The sequence below is a fragment of the Mirounga angustirostris genome, unplaced genomic scaffold (assembly GCF_029215605.1).
Source record: "Mirounga angustirostris isolate CCGP_5_RB_7025 unplaced genomic scaffold, mMirAng1.0.hap1 SCAF_2, whole genome shotgun sequence".
Classification (NCBI taxonomy): domain Eukaryota; kingdom Metazoa; phylum Chordata; class Mammalia; order Carnivora; family Phocidae; genus Mirounga; species Mirounga angustirostris.
The window spans coordinates 4,678,233-4,693,114 of NW_026991710.1; the positions used below are offsets into that span (position 1 = coordinate 4,678,233).

At 50.4% G+C, this 14,882-nt stretch overlaps 1 protein-coding gene across 1 annotated transcript in view; it reads left to right on the forward strand.

Moving 5' to 3' along the window:
- Positions 1-14,882, forward strand: part of LOC123849002 (epididymis-specific alpha-mannosidase) — a 93,827-nt gene that overhangs the window by 47,045 nt on the left and 31,900 nt on the right. The gene's annotated exons all lie outside the window — the stretch shown is intronic.

A 14,882-nucleotide genomic window follows, 5' to 3' on the forward strand; every position in this document is an offset into this window, starting at 1 on the left:
AATCAGCAGTGACCAAGGTAGGTAAGGACCCTGGACTCACAGAGCTCTCAGACTAGAGGGGGAAGCAGCCAAGTCACCAGCCAGTGATGTTGGTGTTCACATTAAGCTGCTGGCAAGGCATCATGGAGGGCTTCCTGGTGGAGGTGACACCTGCCATGAACCAACCCATCCTGTTGCCAAAGCTCCAGCTGCACCTTATCTTCCCCTTTTCACTGGGAGCAGCTCAAAGGCAGGGCTGGCTGCCCCTCAGCCACCCTCTTGTCCCCAGAGCCCCAGCCAGGTCCTGGCAGGCCCCAAAGACTGCTCAGTAGGAGTCCGCAGAATTAGGAAGGAGAAAAAGGAAGAAGCAATAGGCCAGATAACACCTTTATCTGATAAAATGGATCTTGGGGGCCATGGCTCATGCCTGCAGCCAAGTGGCTTTCTAGCACTGAACATCAGGAATCCCCACTGTCACAGAAGATGCTGGGCGGGGAACCTCCCCTACAAGGCAGAGCGTTCGCTTCCCACTTGTGTGCAAAGTCACATGCAAGAGATTGGGTCCCCTGTAGACAGCTGGCTCCCAATTAGGAGGAGAAAGGGGCTCTCCTGGGGGTAACCCCAGACCCACTGAATGAAGGTCTGTCCTCCGTGGAGAGCAGCGAGTCAGGGGCAGAGTGAGGGGAGCCTGGAGTGTGACCCCCCTCCCTGCTCTCCCCGAGCTCAGGGCCACCTTATGAAGTAGATGTGTCATCCTGGACATCAGCTTGTCCTCAGCCTCACCCCCACCCCCATCCCCATCAGGAGACAGAGGACCTGCCTGACCCTCAGGCTCGAATCCGTAACCACCTCCTGCCCCCAGAACAGGTAGAAGGGATTTTACAAACCCTGTGTGCGGGGTCATTTGGGAATGGATGGTTGAATGTAGTGATGAATGGATGGATGGAAGGGTGGATGAGTGGATGAATGGATGGATGGGTCTATGGACGTATGAGTGTTTGAATGGGTGAAAGGAAGGATGGATTCATGGATGGACTAATGGATCGTGGATGGATGGATGGATAGATAGGTGATGGATGATGAATGGATAGATGGATTGGTAGATACATGATGAATGATGGATAAATGATAGATGAACTGATGGGTAGATGGATAGATGAATGGATGGGTAGATGTGTAGATGTGTATTTTTCTCTGCGGGATGATGGATGGATGATAAATGAATGGATGGATGGATGGATGGATGGGTGGATGGGTGGATTGGTGGTTGATGGATGGGTGAATGGATGGGTGGGTGGATGGATAGGTGAGTGGATGGATGGATGGATCTATGGAAGTAAGAGTGTTTGAATGGGTGAAAGGAAGGATGGATTTATGGATGGCCAAATGGATCATGGGTGGATGGATGGATGCATGGGTGGGTGGATGAATTGATGAAGAGGCTTCCCTCCCAAGGTTGAATTTAGTGGAACTCAGTTATATAAAGAGCAGGCCCACCAGGCAGTTTCAGCGAGAAAGCTCTAGGCACTCAGTCCTCCACCCCATGGGAAATGAGGCCATGTATGGCCAGGACAACCTATATATTACACTCATGGTAGGGCCAAAATGCAAGGGGCCCAGGACAGTGGGAGTCCTGGCAGGAGGGGGTGGTTAAGAACCTTTTTCAAAGAACTACAGTAGAGTGTAGGCTGGTGCGGTGAATGATGGGGATGCTGGGTTGAAATGCCATGGGAAAAGATCATCTCTGCTCCCTCAGGCAGCTCCAGCTCTCACTCGACACCCCTGCAAGGCACTAAGGTCACTATTTACCCAAAGGAAATCCAGACGTTCTTCATCCACTTTCGTAGCAGTAAGCCCTTGGCTGACTCTGTGACTTCAGAGAGACCCCAGGGACCCCAGGAAAAGGAACAGGTCCCAGGACATGGAAAAGCAGCATGGAGGAATGAGGGAAGATCAGCTGCCCACTTGATAGGCTAATGCAGAAAGAAAATGGTCAGATTGGGGGTTTTGTTGTTGTTTAAATAAAAATTGCATTTCACAGACCCACATGTTCTCCTGGGGCACTAGAGCCGGCCTCTCCTATCCTCCTACCTGGGTGATGTCTGCACGCACACTCACACTCCTCCTGCCTGTGTGGAGTCATCAGGAAGCTCCCATAAGGCAGAGTGAAATACCCAGTGTGACAGCAAATGCACCTGCCATGCAGGCCCCGCCCCCTCTCGCCCAGGCCACCAGTGTGACGGGCTGGCTTACTGTGTGCCTAATCATGGGGTGCGGGGGGGGCACTGCGTGGACATGGGCCCATCAGAGCCCATGGGTGGCATGGGGCTCTGGGGCCCATTCAGGAAGGCTGTGGAAAGGTTACCCCCAGGGCAGGAGCTGTGGGAAGAGCAGGCACCCTGAGGCCTGAGCCCTGACAGGCTGGGTGCTGAGAGCAGGGGCAGGATCTGCTGGGTATTTCTTTCTGCTCTCACTACAGGGCTGTGTGAGAAACAGCCCTGGTGTCTAGTGTCGTGTGATGCTCTCCTAGGACGGGGACCTGGGGTGGGAGCAGGAGGCTGAAGAGGATTCCCAGCCCTTCCACTGTATGGGCTCCAAGCCTCGTGGGACCGATGATGCCATGGAACCGGACTGTCCCTTGTCATCGGAGGAACCTTAAGGTTCCTTCCCATGTCCCCTCATTGCCATTCCTGTGTGTGCCCGGCTCTGTCCTGGGCACCTGACAGATGTGATCTGGAAGCCTCCGGCATGCTGCATGGTCAGGATTCCTGACTCTGGCAGAGCAATCCAGAGTCCTTCCCCACTCCCTGTGGGCTCCACCACACACTCCAGCCTCGCGTCCCATCCTTCTCTGCATCGGCCACATCAGTCTTCTCCCAATTCCTCTGACATCCCAGCACAGTCCCACCCCAGGGCCTTGGCACATGCCGTTCCCTCCACTGGGAAACTCCTACCAGGTGGCCTGCTCCGCTCCCTCCCTGCTCATTCAGGTCTCTGCGCCAGGTCACCTTCTCCTCTGGCCCCTCTATGGCAGGTGTCACCTACACAACCCTCCCCCGCCAGTCTCCTCCCCTTCCGGGTTTCTCTTCCTTCACGGCCCTTCCGTCTGCCCTTGCTCATTATGGCTGGGATCATCTGTCTCCTACCACTGGATGTGTGCTTCACAGAGGAGGAAACTTCTGGTTTCCCCCCACTGTATCCCCAGGCTGGAAGCAGATGTAGGCACAGGCAGCCCTTGATCAACGTTTAATCCCTGAATCAGAGCTGCCGCGATGAAGGTTGTCTGTGGTTTCAGTTCAGAATAAGAATGAAGAGGGGAAGATGGGGTCACCCCGGCCCCAATGACCTTGTGCATCCAGGGTAGGTGGCCTGGGACTGACCATCTCCTGGAAGGGCCCATTCCCCCAGGAACCCTCACCCCAGCCCCAGCCTTCCGCAGGAGGGGCGCCGAGTGCAGGGTCAAGTCTCTGGGTGACCAGGTCAGTCATTTGCAGTGAGTCCCAGGGTGTGTTGGGGGCCTCACCCCATCCCCGTACAGTAGCCCAAGGGCCCTGCATGGCCCACACCCTCTAGGCACCCAGGGTTAATGGTTCAAAAACCATGACATGGGGACAAAGTGCTCTGATCCGAGGATCATCTGGAATCCTTCAGGGACCCAAGGGAGCTGGGTGTTCATGGTAATAAAAGCTGACATGGGAGGATCAGTCTCATTAGCAGAGTCTGCCCTGAGGGCATCACACACCTGCTCGCCAGCCCTCCACAGCCCAGGCCGGGCTGAGATGCTGACATGGAGCACCCGGGACCTTCACAACTCTGGGGAGAGAAGTAAGAGTGATCCAAAGCTTCTTTTAAGCTGGAATAATGAACCATAAATTATTCAGTGATCTGGATGCTGTTTCCTGGCAAATGTAAACCCCACTCTACTCCCGCTTGCCCTGTGCCCAGATGCTGCTCTTCGATTCTGACACATCAACCCAGCTGCTGCCATAAAATGTACGTGGCTGGTTCTGGAACAAAGCGATTACCCACTGGGCCTTTGAGCTGCAGGTGAGGAGCTGGAATCTGAGCCCAGTCTCGTCAGGCACATGCCGAAGGACACCCTCAGGGTCACCAGGACCCTCTCTTAGGATGTGCAGTGGCAGGTCAGCTGGGTTCCCCTAGGAGAATCACAGGAACACCTACAGGAATCACACGGGGTCATGTAGATCAGCGCCATGAACCCTCATGACACTGATTCATTCATTCATTCATTCATTCATTCATTCATTCATTCATTCATTCGTTCATTCAGCAGGTGGCTCTCCCCTGGTGCTGGGCTAGCCTCCAGAGAGAGACCCATGCGGGAAAAAATGTGGTCCTGGCCATCGTGAGGGAGGCGGGTCCTTGGCCCATTTCACAGATGAGGAAGCTGAGGCTTAGGGTGTCCCAGGGGGCTGTGGAGTCGCTCCTCTCCTCCTCACTGGGTGAGGACAGATGGGACGACGGGGGTCTTTCCTCGTGAGAAGGAACACTGCTGCTGTAGAGCTTCTCGGTGCTGGAATGAGTGAGCCACAGGCAAGCTGAACCTGAAACCCGAAGCCCAGGGTGCCTTCTGTATGGAAGGGGATCCTCTGGGGACACTGGTGAAGAATAACAGCATGTCCCTCTCTGAGTTGCGACCTGGGTCTCAAAAGTTGACGTTATCCACTTCAGTTTAGTGAGACCCCAACATTAGTAGCTGTTTTCAAGTAACTGAAAGAAATCCAGAGAGAATGTCTGTCTTAATGCAAAAAAGCAACATGCAGAAATAGTGTTCAGTATTGGTTCTGCATGGAGATGAGCAGGTGTAGAGGCAGAGTGCACCTCAACAGTGAGTGGTGCCCCCAGTGCCTTCCCCGGGGACCACACTTAGCATCTGGGCCTCAAGCTGCCAGAAGTTGGAATTAGTCTGTGAGCATCTGGGCTTTTTCTTGATTTCTTGTGTGCATTAATTAGAAAGACTTGTCCTAAGGTACCAGGAAAACCTAAGAGAGGTGATTTTTTTGGGTCTGGGAACACTCCAAAGTTTTTTCCATATACATTAATGGTAATTGCATTTTGGCTTTATTCCATTTGGCTCAGGAAAGGTTTCATAAGAATGCCCTTCTTTCAGAGAATTGGGGACACCTGTCACTCAAGGTGCTGGCCTTAGGTGAAATGGGGGCCTATCTCTGACCTTGTCAGCTTTGGGCACTCTGAGGTCTGGAACATGTGTCTCGCTGTTATGGAGGCCTCACAGGGGAGCGGAACCACGTGCTGATGAAGACGAGATCACTTTCTCTTTCTGAGCTAGCCTCCTGTGGGATCAGCTGCTCTCAATGTGATGGAGCACTGGCTGCAGGTAGGACTCTGCCCTGAGAAGCCCAAGGTCATTTTCTCCAATCCTCTCCTAAACAAAGATAGCCGCTGAGGACTTCAGACATCCAGGGGAAGAGGGACAATACATTCTGAAACATGAAAACCATGAGTGCTGCACCTACCCTTGGCTTCGAACTTCAGCTGACCTCTCCTGGTACGAGAGACAGAGGGAATAAAGAGAAAGACAGCCCTTCCCTCCTGACTCATCCAGCTGGTGCCCCAACAACTGGTCAGGAACAGAGATGGCGGTCACCAGGGGCAACTTATCAAGTGTCCATAGACACATCTGGGCCAGACATGCACAAAGAAACCTGCAAACCCTAAGTCATCCTCTCCACCCAGACAAACTGAAGTCCAGAAAGCTTAAGTCATTTGCCCAACATAGGAATGTGGTTGTTAAGAGTGCAGGTCTTGGATGTGAGAGTGGCCCAGGCTCAAAAACTGCTCCATCACTTATGACTTGCCATGAAGTTACCTCCCGAACACTCAGTTTCTTTGTTGACATATGAGTCAATAAAAGTACCCAGGTCATCAGATTACTGAGGATTGAAGGAGATAACCCACGTCAAGTACTTACTATAGGGACTGGGGCGTAGTAAGCAGTCAGCGAATGTTGGCAGCTATTATTATGTCTTTCCTATCCCAAAGCTCTGATAATTTAACAGAAGACTTTGATGATTACTGCGACCATCTGTTGGATTATCATGGGCTGGCACTGTACCTTTGTATACCATTTACCTTCAGAGCAAACTTCAAAGTAAATACAATATCCTTAAGATGCATATGAGAACATTGCACTTTATTAACCAGCTCAAGGTCATGCAGTTGGGAAGAGCTGAGCTGGGACATCCACTCCCAAGGTGACATGGCACTAGCCTGTCATGGGCGGTCAGTCTCATCTAAGGCCTGTTAAGTCTTTTTAGAGCCCTGAACCAGGGGCAAAGATGGTCAGCACTGTTCCCAGGGTCAGGCCATCTTCGGTTCAAGCCACTTCTGCTGCTCACAGGCAAGTAATTCAGTGCAGTTCAGCAGACAGTCCCTGATCTCTGGCCTGGGTGAGGTGCCAGATCTTGGAGATTTGAACTGAATGACCTCAAAACAATCTCTCCCATCCCACATGCCCATTTGTCCTGTGGCTTTGCCACTCCTTCTAATGAGAGGTAGAGTCCAATTCCCCTCTACTAGAATCTGGGCCAGTCTGTAACTTGCCTTGACCAATAGAAAAAAGCAGAAGTGACACTGGATAACCTAAGAGATTTTAAAGCTTCCACTTTGGCACGTCTGCAGTTCTGAGCCACCCTGCAAAGAAGTCTGGCTACCCTGTTGGACTCTCCATGTAGAAGGGGAAAGGCTCAGCCAGGTTCCAGCTGTTCTAACCATCTGGCTGATGCATCTTGCACCATCTTGGTGCAGCCAGCATCTGAATGACTGCCAGGGGTCACTGAGTAACCCAAGGTTAACCAGCAGAAGAACCACCCAGCTGAGCCTGGCCCAGATTGCAGAATCATAAGCAAATACATGGCTATTGTTTTAAACCACTAAACTTGGGGTGGTTTGTTACACAGCAATAGCCAACTGGTATACTAAGTAAGGCCCATCTACTCACTCCCCATATCCTACCCTAAACTGGTCCCCTCAAGATCAGCTCTCACCTTCTGGGCACATCACTCACTCTTTGCTTAGAACCCAGTTTCCTCATCTATCAAAAGGGAAGGTGCATGATTACTGAAGTACTTTTTAGCTCTGAAAATTCAGTAACATTCAAAGACCTAAAACAAGTTAGAATGAGCTTCAGAGCATAAAACAATGACACATAGTGTTCGATTTTTAAGAAGGATAATCTGACCATTGTCTTAACTGCAGTGTTTAAAACACCTTGAACTTCTCAGCCAGGAAATTGTATGTGAAACTGGTTTTCCTGTGGTTAAGAAAGGACAACTGCAACATTAAGACACTCTAACTTGAAAACAAAGGGTAAAACCTAAAGGCCTCAATCCAGAGCCTTTCTTGAGAAATGGAGAACCAATCTGTGTCTTGGTTCTTCCCACGACACATGGCCAGTGCCATGTGTCAAAGATTTATGAGCTAAAGCACACGAGGTATTCAGGAGGGAACGTTGAAATGCCATTTAGAAATTAGGAAGTGCAATGAAAAAAAAATCAATTGAGCCTCTGGCAGAAAAATGAGTGAGTGGGGTGGAAACTTTTACACCAGAGGAAATGGCATGTTCAGGAAATCTACCAGAAACCCAACCAAATGAATCCATTCTTACTTCATCACATTCAAAGGGTCTGTTTACCTCTGATCCAATGAAGCACCCTTGCTGGGAGCCCACACCTGCCCTGGTACCCACCTGCACAGGTGTGAGCAATGCCACCCTGCACCAACTTTTTCATCTTCTCTTGGATCTGGCTCCAGCACCTTCTAGCTGCATGACCTTAGCTCTCTGTGACTTAGTTCCGTCCTTTGGTTTCCATGGTGCTAAGAGCAGTACCTACCCTTTCTTCCCTTCTATTCCAACAATGGACTTGAGTAGTACCTGGCAGGGGTGAGGGTTCACTGTCATCAGTTGTCCTTAGCCTCTTTCCCTGCACCCCACATGTCTAGCTGATCACTTGTTCTTGTTGACTCCATTTGCACAACAGATCTCGAATGTTTTTAACTTCCTCCATATCCATGGCCACCACCTCAGTCTGCAGAGCCGCCATCTCTAGGCATGATGACCCCAGGCACCTTCAGACTGTTGTCTTCATCTCCTTCCCTGCTCTCTCCAATCTATTCCCTGCACACCAGACCGAATGGCCTTTTAATATGTGAGAAAGATCATATCACCTACCTGCTTAAAACCTTTCCCTTCATGCATAGAATAAGCCCAAACTCCAACCCACACCCACATGGCCTGGCCTTGCCCCATGTCCCAACCTCATCCCACCACTCTATCCCCTGCTCAGGATGCTGGAAACTCACCAGCCTCTTTCTGCTCCTAGAACGTGGCTGGGTTGTGGCTGGTGTGGGGTTTTGGCACTTGCTGTCCCCACCCCTTGGAACTCCACCCCCAAATCTACCCCTTGTTCTTCCAGTTTTGGTTCAAATGTCACTTATTTCAAATGTTAAATGTCATATATTCCCTGACCATCCAGTCTGAAGCTCTGTCCCCTCACCTTGTGTCCCAACACCCTGCTTTAATTTTATCATAGCATAGTATCTCTCTTAAACTGTCTTTGTTCATTTATTTGTTTACTTCTTCATTGTCTGTACCCCTGCCCCACCCACATGCACACACATGTGCTTACTTTCAGGCATGCACACGTGCATGCATATATGCACACACAGATGTGCACACGAGCACAGTTACAACACGCCAGGAATGTGTGCATGCCCATGCGTGTACACATGCACACACACATACTCTGGAATGTAAATCTCCTGCTCCTGTCTTCTTAGCTCTGTATCCCTCAACCCCTGGAATGGTACCTGACTCGTAAGAGTCCCTCTCAGACATATTTGTCAAATGAATGAATGAAACCAAGTATCTGATTTGACCTCCAGCTTCAACACTCACTAGTTGTGTATTTGAGGAAGTCCCAAGTTTATCGTAGTCTCAGTTTTCTCATCTATAAAAATAGAGATAATAATAATAGTTTCATAGGAGTTATGTGAGGGTTAGCTGAGAAAAACATGTTAGATGCTTAGACCAATGCCTGAAGTAGAGTAAGTGCTCAATAACTGTTAGTTTTTCTGGGGATGATGGTGATGGTGATGATGGTGATGGTTGTGGTGATGGTGATGGTGATGGGGTGATGATGATGGTGGTGGTGATGGTGATGATGGTGACAATGATGATGGTGGTGATGGTGATGATGGTGATGGTTTTGGTGATGATGGTGATGGTGGTGATGATGGTGATGGTGGTGATGATGATGGTGGTGGTGATGGTGATGATGGTGACGATGATGGTGGTGATGATGATGGTGATGGTGGTGATGGTGGTGATGGTGGTGATGATGGTGATGGTGGTGGTGATGGTGATGATGGTGACGATGATGGTGGTGATGATGATGGTGATGGTGGTGATGATGGTGGTGGTGGTGGTGATGGTGGTGATGGTGGTGGTGATGGTGATGATGGTGACGATGATAGTGGTGATGATGATGGTGATGGTGGTGATGATGATGATGGTGGTGATGGTGATGGTGGTGATGATGGTGGTGGTGGTGGTGATGGTGGTGATGGTGATGATGGTGACGATGATGGTGGTGGTGATGATGATGATGGTGATGGTGGTGATGATGATGGTGATGGTGGTGATGATGATGATGGTGGTGATGGTGGTGATGATGATGGTGGTGGTGATGGTGATGATGGTGACGATGATGGTGGTGATGATGATGGTGATGATGGTGATGGTGGTGATGGTGATGATGGTGGTGATGGTAATGGTGGTGATGATGCTGGTGGTGATTACTGATGAGGGAAATATTGACAATAGGCATCATTGGGCCCGGGTTCTGCACATAACATATATAAGTGCTTAGGAAGGTGCTGGACAAATGGTAAGTGCCTAATAACTGTAGGTTCCAATTCAACTCAGTTTAATTCAAAGGCAAATGTGTCATCTTATGATAAAACCCAGTGAAGCCAGAGCTAATAAAACTACACTATAAAATTCTGATTTAACAGCATTAGCTGGTCACATCAGGATTACAGAAAGGTCTTCACTGTATTTTATTGCATTTTGGGGAATTTTCTAAATAATATAATTAATTTTGCTCTAAGTGGGAGGGCTTTAAACAGACTTACTGCAGTTACTATAATTTGATTACATCTTAGAGCTAGAAAATTTTCCAAAGCATACGCGATTCACTCATTCACTCACTCATTCATTAATTCACAAACATGTAGTAGGCATCTACTCACTAAACATGTTCATTTTTGAGAAATTTGGATCTTACTGGAGGCTTCGCTTTCCAATTCAGTGTAACAAACAGACCCCGGGATGGGATGGAGTCTGTCTAAAGAGTGGGGACAGAGATGAGTGCTTTCAAGGAGCTGTTGTATAGGCATAGAGAGAGGAGGGTCCTCACTGGATGGGGAGGAGGGCGAGGAGTGAGGGAAGGCAAAGTTTCTTCACAGGACCCTGGAGGGAGGGCGATGGTAGCCAGCCTGGCTGCACAGATAAGCACCTACTAGTACGGCTCTGTGCCACTCCACCAGGCTGGAGAGACTTTGTGTGAGCCAGGTGAGCGTGAAGGGGACAGGTGCGGCTGTGAGGATGGGCAAGGCTAGACCGGTTCACAGAGGGCTTCCAAACCAAGCCAAAGGGCAATGTGGACTCAGGGATAGGTTGCACACAGGAGGACACCCTGGAAGGGTATGGGAAGGGAATACCTGGGCTGGAGAGGCCCTACCTCCTGCCTGCTTTGCTGAGTGTTCTACTTCGGGGAGCATTCCCTCTGCAGACACCACCCATTCTCTCCCCTCATGAATAACCTGCAGTTCAGAATAACTTAGGAAAATATTTTGCAAATCTCTCGTGAAAATAAATCAAATCAACACTAATTTTGAGGCATTCTAAAAGTGTTCAAATACAGATGGGATGGATAAATTGGTCCGCTTCTATTTAGGATGTGGAACAACACAAAAACAGAACCCTGTTAGCAAGCGCTGAATTAATTTTATGTCGGGAGAAAATAACTTTCCTCCCTTTGACTTTGTTTTTCTTTTTGGACAATACAAAACCTAGTATTCTTTTCTTGTGTTATTATTCTTTTCTTATGTATCCAAATAGCAGGTGAAAACATTGTATAATTAATCTTTTCCATTTTGTGAACCTATGATACTAACAGAAATTCAACTCATTTATGGGATAAACCACACAACTGGGGGATCTGATAATCTAGTCAGTTCAAGAAGTGTTGGTTGAAGACCGGGTCGAATCAGGTACCACCCAGGTGTTGGCACACCTGTCCCCACTTAATCCTCACATCTCTCAAGGCAGCATGGTTACAGCCACTTTTATAAGAAGTTCCTAGAGATCGAATGGTAGCTCTATTTTCAACTTTTTGATGAACCTCCATACTGTTCTCCAGAGTGGCTGTACCAGCTTGCATTCCCACCAACAGTGTAGGAGGGTGGATAAAGAAGATGTGGTGTATATATACAATGGAATATTATGCAGCCATCAAAAGCAATGAGATCTTGCCATTTGCAATGACGTGGATGGAACTAGAGGGTGTTATGCTGAGCGAAATAAGTCAATCAGAGAAAGACATGTATCATACGACCTCACTGATATGAGGAATTCTTAATCTCAGGAAACAAACTGAGTGTTGCTGGAGGGGTGGGGGGTAGGAGGGATGGGGTGACTGGGTGATAGACACTGGGGAGGGTATGTGTTATGGTGAGCGCTGTGAATTGTGCAAGACTGTTAAGTCACAGACCTGTACCTCTGAAACAAATAATACATTTTATTCTAAAAAAAAAAAAAGACGAAGATAGCAGGAGGGGAAGAATGAAGGGGGAGACATTGGAGGGGGAGACGAACCATGAGAGACTATGGACTCTGAAAAACAAACTGAGGGTTCTAGAGGGGAGGGGGTGGGGGGATGGGTTAGCCCGGTGATGGGTATTAAAGAGGGCACGTTCTGTATGGAGCACTGGGTGTTCTACGCAAATAATGAATCATGGAACACTACATCAAAAACTAATGATGTAATGTATGCTGATTAACATAACATAATAATAAAAAAAATGCACTTGGGCAGAAGGGGAAGTCAGAGATAGAGGAAGCGAAGCAAGGGAAGGATCCGACACACTGTGGCTGGCTTTGAAGATGGAGGGGACCATGCCTAAGAAACAGAGAGGCCTCCAAGAGCTGAGAATTACTCCCCGTCTGTTGCCAGCAAAGAAATGGGACCTCAGTCCTACAGCTGCAACTCATCTGAGCTCCCAAGAGCTTCCAGATAAGAACCCAACTCAGCTGACCCCTTGCTTTTGGACTTGTGATACCCTGAACATAAAACCCGGCTGAGTCCACCTGTATTTCTGATCTACAGAACTGTGAGTTAATAAGTGGGTATTGTTATAAGGAAAAAAAGTGTATTCAATTTACTGGCCTGCCCTTCATTCTGAGATTATGTGTTTTCCGCTTTTGGGGGGGCATTAACATAGTACTCCTCTTATGACATGAAGGTGATGACTGCTTTCAGAAGAAGTCCTTACCTGGCAAAATGACTAGCTGTCAACAACACTGGCCTTGAGTTTCTGTGGGGAGATGTTCCTGGTTCATGAAATCCTGCCCTGGCTGACCCCAAACTCCCTTCCCTGGTAAAATCCTTCAACAGCCATGAGCAGGATGGAGGAAGGGTGCTAGCTACCTCACATCCCCAGAGCATCAGGAACTCAGAGCGCATCAGGGGGGCTATTTATAGATAAGGCACTGTTTCCTTGAAAAAGCCCTGCCGCAGTGAGCTCCCCCAGCAGCCCCCACAGGCCCAGAAATAACTTCCCCTTCTCCAGCCCCCGGTGATGGGAAAGACACGGATGCAGATACGCACTCTTGCCCCCAGGTGGCGCAGCTGGCGGAAGGTGGGCAGGGGCTCTCGGTCAGGTGCAGGACCGACCGCTGCCCGGGACCTGGCCTGTGAGATCCATCTGACCACAGCCTAACGCGGAGCCCTAGAGTCAGCCCTAGGGGCCAAAGCCAGGCTGCGCAACTTGGTAGCTAGGCGAGCCCAGAAAACTTCCTCGGCCTCCCTGGACCTGGCTCTCTGCTCCTGGAAATGGCAGGAATGAGAGTGCTGACGTCCCAGGGACAGTAAGAAGGTGCCCTGAGACACAAGCACTCCCTCCGTGCTGGGTGCTGCTCTGATCGGTCTCTGAGTATATGGCATCCTCGTCTTGCCAACGGGGAGACGGAGGCTCTGAGAGGGTCTGTGGCTGGTCGACAGCACTGGGAAGTCGGAGAGAGAAGAAAGGACCTCTTGGGCTATCCGGAGAGTCCTCCTACAGAAACACATCTCCTCCAGATGCTCCTCCTTTCTTTCATTCAGAGTTTCTGCACACATCTGCTCCGCGAGTGTCCGCTGTACTGAGCTCAGGCTTGGGCCTGGGGCAGGGACAGGGGAAGCCAGGCGGACAGGGCCCCACCCGCAGCCCCCACACTTCTGGGGCGGCTGAGCCTCTGCTCCTCCCTGCCCACGGGGAGGCCGGCGATCATCAGGGCTGCCTGGGCTCGGGGTGAGTCTGGAAGGTTCTGGGGCTCAGCCTGGGGAGCCCCTCATGCTCAGATGTAAGCCACATTCTCCACTTCAGCTTTCTTGGTAACAAGACTGATATTTTGATGTCCCTTCTGCCTCTCTTGTCTGTTAATTGGCTCCAAATCCGGGATGAGAGGTTATGTACTGGCCTCCTCGTATTCCACTCCCACCTAGCCAAAACTTACATCCAACAGGCATCAGGCAGGAACCTAGACTTAACCTGTCCAGAACAGCAAACAGTCCCTCCCCAAACCTGGGCCTCCCTGACTCTTCCCCCCCCTGTCCCCGCAGAGGGCATCTCCACTGCTCACCTCGCCAAGACCCTAACATTCAGCCTCACCTCCTCTGTCCCCACCCTGCACTAGACCCTTCTTCACCTCTATCTCAAGACCTGCCCCAAGACCTCCCCCATTCCCAGCTCTCGTGCAGCGTCCCCCCAGGGACCCCCACCTCTCACCTGGAGCAGTTGGATGGAAGAGCAGTGGAAAGACCCTCATCAGACCAACCCTTGTTCCTGCCCTCCAACACCCCTCCCCATGCTCAGACCTCCTGTCAGCCCTGGCCGCCACACCTAACTGTCCCTGGCCCGGCCTCCCTCCGGGTGTCCTGCAATACCTGCAGCTCTAGATCAGTGCAAATGCCCCTGGGACGCCCCCTGCAGCCCTTTCCTGAGGCTCAGGGGGTGGTGGAAGGGAATGGGGTCTCCAAGACGGTCTCCAAAAAGAGACGGGTCTCCAAGGCTTTGAGGTTTGGGACCCCTGCAGGACTTTAAGCCAGCTGGGAAGACTGGTGGCAGCAGACTGAACAGTGGCCTTCCAAAAAGACACGTCCAGGCCTCACCCCCAAAACCTGCAAACGTCACCTGTGTGCAGAGATTTTGAAGTTCTGCTGTTTGTAGCTACCCAGGTGGTGGGGCTTTGTTGTGATGGCCACGGGAAGCAATGCAGTGCCCTTATCAGGGGCCAGGCATACAAAGGAGGCACGAGTGCCCATTGCACAGATGAGGTCACTGAGGTGAGAGTCTCTGGGGACCGGTGGGGTCCCGGCAGCCCTCTGTCCATGGCTGGCATTCCCATGGGGCCTGGCATCTCAGCGAAAGAGCAGTCCTGTCCCCGAGCGTCTCGCTGTCCACCCTCCTCTGGACAGGGTCTCTCGAGAGAGACCAGGACTCTGGGATCATGACCTGAGCTGAAGGCAGACACTTAACGACTGAGCCACCCAAGCGCCCCAAGGCAAGGTACGTTTTTTAATGACTCATGGCTGACAAGA